Source organism: Nomascus leucogenys, chromosome 6 (assembly GCF_006542625.1).
Source record: "Nomascus leucogenys isolate Asia chromosome 6, Asia_NLE_v1, whole genome shotgun sequence".
Classification (NCBI taxonomy): domain Eukaryota; kingdom Metazoa; phylum Chordata; class Mammalia; order Primates; family Hylobatidae; genus Nomascus; species Nomascus leucogenys.
The window spans coordinates 116,653,491-116,661,293 of record NC_044386.1 but is presented as its reverse complement, the minus strand read 5'-3'; the positions used below and the strand labels follow the sequence as shown (position 1 = coordinate 116,661,293).

The window sequence follows — 7,803 nt, the reverse complement described above, 5'->3', positions numbered from 1 at the left end:
AGGCAGTTATCCCAGCATCATTCATTGAATGGATGGCCCCTTCCCCATTGCTTATTTTTGTCAAGTTTGTCAAAGATCAGATGGTTGTAGGTGTGCAGCATGATTTCTGGGCTCTGTGTTCTGTTCTATTGGTCTATGTGTCTGTTTTGGTACCAGTACCATGATGATTTGGTTACTGTAGCCTTATAGTCTAGTTTGAAGTCGGGTAATGTGATGCTTCCAGCTGTGTTGTCTTTGCTTAGGATTGCCTTGGCTATTCTGGCTCTTTTTTGGTTCCATGTGATAAAATGGTTTCTTCTAATTTCGTGAAGAATGCCATTGGTAGTTTGATAGTAACAGCATTGAATCTGTAAATTACATTGGGCAATATGGCAATTTTAACAATATTAATTCTTCCTCTCTGTGAGCGTGGAATGCTTTTTCATTTGTTTGTGTCAACTCTGGTTTCTTTGTGCAGTGTTTTGAAATTCTTGTTGTAGAGGTCTTTCGCCTCCATGGTTAACTGTATTTCTGGGTATTTTATTCTTTTAATGGCTATTGTGAATGGGATTGTGTTCCTGGTTTGGCTCTCCACTTGGATATTGTTGGTGTATAGGAATGTTACTGATTTTTGTAGTTATTTTGTATCCTGGCTACTGTTACTAGTACTTCTTTTCTCTAATCAACACTGCTGTTTTTTATGTTTTTATTTTACTTTTAAAAATGGAATGCTTTACACATTTTCATGTCAGCCTTGCACAGGGGCTGTGCTAATTTCTCTTACCATTCCAATATGTGCTGCTGAAGTTAGCACAACACTGCTTCTTATGGGTATATCATCACATCAAAAATACAAGAGTTCTGCAGTAGAGATCGGAGAATCAGTCCCACAGGGATGTGGAAGGGAAAGGGAAGAATGCAGGCAACAGTGCATTGAATCCATCACTTGTTCCCCCCAACTTTCCAAGATCTGAGAAAAAAAAAATCTCCTTATAAAAAGGTGAATGTGGCAAAGTACAAAAGTCTGGATACCATGTCAGAAGGCCAGAGATGGAGACATGTCTCCTGTGCAATATCCCAGGGAGGCTGGTCAGATTCTGTCATTTGTTCTCCTAGGGGAATCTATGAGGTCTCTAAGGTTCCTGGCTGGGTCCTCAAAGCTTACTTGTATATCCCAAATAGCCTTAGCCCTCTGCGTCGTATTTACTTGTAACTACATCACATTAATATGGTCATCTGCTACCTTCACATCAACAAATTCAAAGCCTCCTGATGTATCATGTAATCACTATGTACTACGCATTTTTCAGCACAGGAATAATATTGTTCTCTTTAATTTCCTGGACTCAACAAAAGAATGACTCAGTCAGAAAGAAATTCCACTTTGCATATTGTTGAACAATGCCTCAGAGATTTTCCCAACAGAATAGAACAATGGAGTCTTGGCTCCTAAACACTGACATTCACCTGCTTCATTTCCTATAAAAACTAGGCCAGGCCCGGTGAAACGGGCTGGCCAATGTTGTAACAGCTGTAAAACCAGCTTCTCCACTGTGAGTCTACACAGTGCCTGGAGTCAGACAAAGGGCGCTTAATTTAAATAACCTGTCCATCAAACTTTGATTCTAATTATTTTTCTAATTATGTTCTCTGTTGGTATATTCTGAGATCCAGAAACCACCTGTCTATGTACTTGCTTTTTTGAGAAATGCAAGAGCTTGCATTTATGTAAAAAAAAAAAAAAAAAAGAGTAAGGACAGTAACTCTCACATTTCAAAATTTACTTTCTAATACACAAAAATATATTAGGGGAACTAAGGTAAGATTCTTTATCATATTGTAATGAGATTCTAAGATGACTCAACTCCCTTTAGTCTTTCTTAATGAAGAATCACAATGGTTTTTGAGAGACGGTCTACTTTTCTTAAGATGGCTGTGGAGCAGGAAGTTAGCTATGTAGGAAATAGGAAAAAGGGAGGGATAGGAATGTATTAGTGATTTCTGGCTACTGGACATATCCAGTTCTTGTTGATGATGCTTGCCCACTAGGTGGGCAAGTTCTCCATCTGACACTTTATGCTTTTCCTCCAACTGTGGCCCAGCAGCTTAAGAATGAGGATCAAAATTTTGTATATGACTAATTCTCTTCTCTCAAGACTGTCATTTTCATTGTGTCTCTAATACATTTGCTGAAAGAAACTCCCAAAATACATTAAGTGGAAGGATGTTTATTGCAATTAAAATGTTCCCTGAGTCAGCAAAGTTAGTGGCCTGATTGTGGAGGCATCAGGAGACTCTCCAGGACTCCCCAACACGTTCCTCATCAGCTTGCTTCACAGTGAACTCTGTCTGACCCTGTGACCTGGATGCAGCCCGCACAGGGGGCTCCGCTCTCTGGGTGAGGTCACATGCCAACCTAGAACCCTTGGCCTGAGAAACCCCTGCCATTTCTTTTTAGGTGTCTGCATATCTAGAAGGGCACCATTCAGAATGACCCTGGGAAGCATGCCAGTCTTCTATGCGAGCATGCTGTATATTTCATCCCTTAGTTAGTAGCAAGCAATGAAGGGAGTTGGAATTTACTCTTAGCTAAACTCGAGGCAGCAGGGAAAGTCAGTACATGCCTCTTATCATCAAAAGCCCAAGTTTGGCATCACATGTGCCTGGGAGGGAATGAAAGATTAGTGGAACAGACCACCCCTATTGTTCCTTTTTCTGGGGTGTGCTATACTTCAAACACCAGGGGGACTTGTCACCATCATGGGCATTTAGAATGGCAGGTGGCAAGCTGGGCACGGTGGCTCACGCCTGTAATCCCAGCACTTTGGGAGGCTGAAGTGGGCGGATCACCTGAGGTCAGGAGTTCAAGACCAGCCTGGACAACATGGTGAAACCCCATCTCTACTAAAAATACAAAAATTAGCTAGACATAGTGGCACGTGCCTGTAATCCCAGCTATTTCGGAGGATGAGGCAGGAGAATCACTAGGATTCTCCAGAAGGTGGAGGTTGCAGTGAGCTGAGATCATGCCATTGCACTCCAGCCTAGGCAACAGAGCAAGACTCTGTCTCAAAAAAAAAAAAAAAAAAAAAAAAAAGGCAGATGGCAGCCTGTGTGTGTGTGTGACATACATTGACTTATAAACTTTTGTTTTTCCATACTTTTGTTTTATGATTAATTGCCTCTTAGGTATTTATTGTAGGTGTGATACTGTAAAATATATACTTGGTCTTTGACCTGTTTTCTGACATACAACTTCTAAAATCATTAAAATCTCCAAGATAATGTCTATTTGTGTGCTAATGAGATGACTAGTGGCAGACAGCCCCTAGGTAGCTTCAAATGCGGTGTATTAGTCCATTCTCATGCTGCTAATTAAGACATACTTAAGACTGGGTAACTTATACAGAAAAAGAGGTTTAATGGACTCACAGTTGCACATGGCTGGGGAGGCCTGCCAATCATGGTAGAAGGTGAAGGAGGAGCAAAGGCACATTTTACATGGCAGCAGGCAAGAGAGTATGTGCAGGGGAACTGTCCTTTATAAAACCATCAAATCTCATGAGACTTATTCACTATCATGAGAGCAGCACAGGAAAAACCTGTCCCCATGATTCAATGACCTCCCACCAGGCCCCTCCCATGATGTGGGGATTTTGGGAGCTACAATTCAAGACGAGATTTGGGGGGTGGGTGGGGACACAGCCAAACCGTATCATGGGGGCTGGCCCCCAGAAAGACCAATAAATGATTACAGTGTTGGATTTTCATCCCCATCTCCCAACCTCTGGGGAGGGGAAAGGGGTTGAAGGCTAAGTTGATCACCAGTGTCCAGTGGTTTACCTCAATTATAAAATCTCAGAATGACTGGCTTTGGGGAGCTTCTAGATAGCTGAACATGTAGAGGCTCTTGAAGGGTGGCATGCTCAGGGAAGGCATGGAAGCTTTGTGCCCCTTCCCTAATACCTTAACCTATATATCTCTTCATCTGTATCCTTTGTGATATCATTTATATTAATAGTAAACTGGTGAACATGAGTGTTTCCCTTAGTTCTGTGAGCCACTCTAGCAAATTACTCGAATTTAAGTAGGGGATCATGTGACTCTTGATTTATAGCCAGCAGTTCAGAGGCGTGGACAAAACAACCTGTGCTTGTGATTGGCATCAGAAGTGGGGTGGAAGCAGTTTTGTAGGACAGAGCCCTTAACTTGTGGGAGCTATGCTAACTCTATGTAGATAGTGTCAGGATTGAATTGAATTAGAGGATACCCAGCTAGTGTCTGCTGCAGAACTGATTGCTTTCTTGGTATGTAGGAGAAAACCACACATGCATTTGGACACGGAAGTCTTCTGTGTAATTGTTGTGGTATGGGAGCAGAGGAAAAGTAGTTTGTGTTTTCCACAGTTTGTGTTTGTGCTTTTTCCACCCAGAGTGGGGAAAACACTTTCTAAAATGTTAAACATAGTTACCATATGATCCAGTAATTCCACCCTGATGTATGTACCCAAAAAGATTGAAAGCAGTGTCTCAAGCAGGTATGTGTATGTCCACGTTCATACCAGCGTGATTTACAATTCCAAAAGGTAGAAACAATCCAAATGTTCATAAATGGATAAGCAAAATTAATATATACATATATGTATACCAAATAGATAAATAGATAGTAACTATTACAGAACTTTAAAGTGGAGTAAAATACTGATACTTGTTATGATATGGATGAACCTGGAAAGCATCATGCTAAATGAAAGAAGCCAGACACAAAGGGTTGCATAATGAATGATTCCATTTATATGAAGCATCCAGAATAGGCAAATCCATAGAGATAGTATTTCAGGAATCCAAGTGTAAAACTTTAAAAGCAGTTCAGATAATACATTTATTGAATGTGTTATCCACACACACAGGAATCTATATACAGGAGTCCCTATGTGGAGCCTGTTCATGATATTAGCCAGATTTCTAGTGCAATTATTTCTCTTCCATCTTCTTTCTAAGTTTTCTATCTTTTAATGTTATGCTCTCTCGTCTACAGTACTTTACTTCAAGTAGCGTCAAAGCTTTTTTGGAAGTGGGTGAGATAAAGTTATAACTAAATAGCTAACCAAAAGCTCTCTTTACACTTTGTAACAAATAAACAAAATTGCTTATTTGACCTGAAATAAAAATTTGATAAAAAAAAGCTCATAGCTCCATTGTTCTTTTGACTTAACACTCATGTTACCAAGTGTGAAAGGTTCACTAAACTGAACATGGTTTCATTGTCTTTTTCTTCATAAGAAGGTTTTGTTTAGTCGAGCCTTTTCTGCTGTGCCAGTTGTTTTTTTTTTTTTTTTTTTTTTTTTTTTTTTTTTTGAGATGGAGTCTCGCTCTGTCGCCCAGGCTGGAGTGCAGTGGCGCAATCTCGACTCACTGCAAGCTCCGCCTCCCGGGTTCACGCCATTCTCCTGCCTCAGCCTCTCCGAGTAGCTGGGACTACAGGCGCCCGCCACCACGCCCGGCTAATTTTTTTTGTATTTTTTAGTAGAGACGGGGTTTCACCGTGGTCTCGATCTCCTGACCTCGTGATCCGCCCGCCTCAGCCTCCCAAAGTGCTGGGATTACAAGCGTGAGCCACCGCGCCCGGCTTCTGCTGTGCCAGTTTTATGGTGAGGTGTCCAGCTTTCCCTCCAATCATACTGCCCATTGGTATGTTATGAAACAGTTTATGGCCTTCATTAACTTTGATGATAATAATTAAATGAAGCTGTGAATTACATCCAGAGCCAGCTCTCTGGGGTGTTCCTGATTCAGTTTCCACAGGCCATCAAGAGACGGTTGGTCTAACTAAGCCAGAGTCCAGAATATTGTGACTTGAATACCTTTCTTCTGAAAATAGAAGTCTATCCACAGAGAAAAATATAAGACCAGAAACAAATATAAGTCAGTACAGAGAGATCCTTGCGATGAACACAGAGACTGCAGTAGAGGAAGCTTCAGAGGAGAGGCAGTGCTTCCCCTGGGTGTCAGCCTGATCCAGTGAGAAGGAAAGGTCAATGGCACCTGCTAAGCCCTTACAGTGAACTGAGCATATAGGGTCTCTTTAGTCCTCACAAAAGCCTCATAAAGATGCAGCACTGTGCCCACGGCTCAGAAGAGTGAACAAATGCTTGTTTCTCGGTAAACTTTATGGCATAAAGCAGAGGTCCCAGCTATGAGAACTGAAGCTGTGGATATCTTACAGTCCTCAATTCATATGGATGAAGGGGCATCTGGGTCCATGAGGGGCAGTCTGCGGGGCCGTGGGCCAGGGTCCCCTGAGTCTTCCATTGGAGTCCCATGATTTTATGCTTGATTCTAAGGAAGACAGTGCTGCAAAAAGAAGAAACAATGGAAAGGCTAGAACACTATGCCCTCCAGAGTATATTCAATGACGGAGGTGGAGTCCTCAAAAGGGGCAGCCATGTGGCAGGACAGGGACAGGGATGGAGGTGTGGGTGCACCATGTTAGCTTTGTAGACGTACCACCGGGCATCTCCTAGGGAGGCTAAAGAAGAAGTGGAAAATGGCAAATGTCTTTGTTAGACAGATAGTCCCTCTGAAGCACAGGGAAAATGCTTTCTGGAGAAACTGAGAATTATATGCAGAGGCGCTGAGGGTGAGAGCAAGTCTGTGACCTGCCTTCATGGAAGGGTCTGCATCAGACGTCAGACATGGGTGCTGCTGTCACCACAACCCAGGTTTTACTTTGCCTGGTATCAACATGATAAGTATAACATTATTTTTGTGCTGTTCTCAACCTCTAGAAAAGGAAGCACAATTGAATTGTAACAAATGCACTCTTAAAGGAATAAACAAGTAGATCAATGCTGCGGAACACAATTCAGAAAGTGACCAGTGAACATTTGGAATTTTAGTATCCGATAAAAGGGGCCTCCAAGCCAGAGTATAACGAAGGGTTACTTACTTAATAAATGGTGTTGAGATAATTTGTTATCCCTTTGGCAAAAAGTAAATTTAGGTCACTTTATCACACCATGAAAACAAAAAGCTAGGCAAATCAAATGCCTAAACAATAAAAAACATCAGAAAAATAGAGTGTATTCCTAACCTTGAGAATAAGAAAGGGATTATTGAGAAACAAAAATGAAAAACTTATGCAGAGAAAGATGGCCAAGTATAACCTGTCAGGGGCATGTATCAAGCTCTCAAAATTGTCCCATTGAAGCTTTTCTTGGTTTGAGCAGAACAAAAATGCATCATCTCTCACTGCCTCCATGGAGGTGGATGGCTGACAGCTTTCATCAAAATCTCTCTCCACTTAATGTCCTTCTGAAAGTCCTTTCAGGTCCTTGACATAGTTCAGGAATTAAGAGTCACATAACAATTTTTGGCCACTTCCATTGGTGTCCTCCACAATGATCTTGTATTTTACTTTAGAATATAGTATTTGTTATCTTGGGGACTCAGCTAAAGCTAAGATTAAATAGTTATTTTTCATATCTTGGTGTGTGAATGTGCGTGTGTACTGTGTGTGTCTCATCATACTTCAAATTGATAGCAGCAGTAACTCTCAGGCAGGGGGAATGAGTGGAGTAGTGACTGGTCAAGAGCAACGTTAACTTTATCTGTGTTGTTTGAATTTTTATAGTGACAATATATTCATGTATTACTTGTGTAATTAAAAATAAGTGAAATTAAATATACTCTAGGCTGTGCTGGATATGTTTCTGCGACTTAATTTCCATCTGCCAATGAAATAAATCTGAAACCTTTCATTTGGGTTAATGGTCCAACTTAACGTGTTGCTCTGTTGGAAAAAACCCAAATTGCAAGGAGCTTT

General features: G+C 41.3%; 1 pseudogene; it reads right to left on the bottom strand.

Moving 5' to 3' along the window:
* Positions 1-696: 696 nt before the first annotated feature.
* LOC115835632 lies at positions 697-793 on the bottom strand (annotated as a pseudogene).
* Between the last annotated feature and the right edge of the window lie 7,010 nt (positions 794-7,803).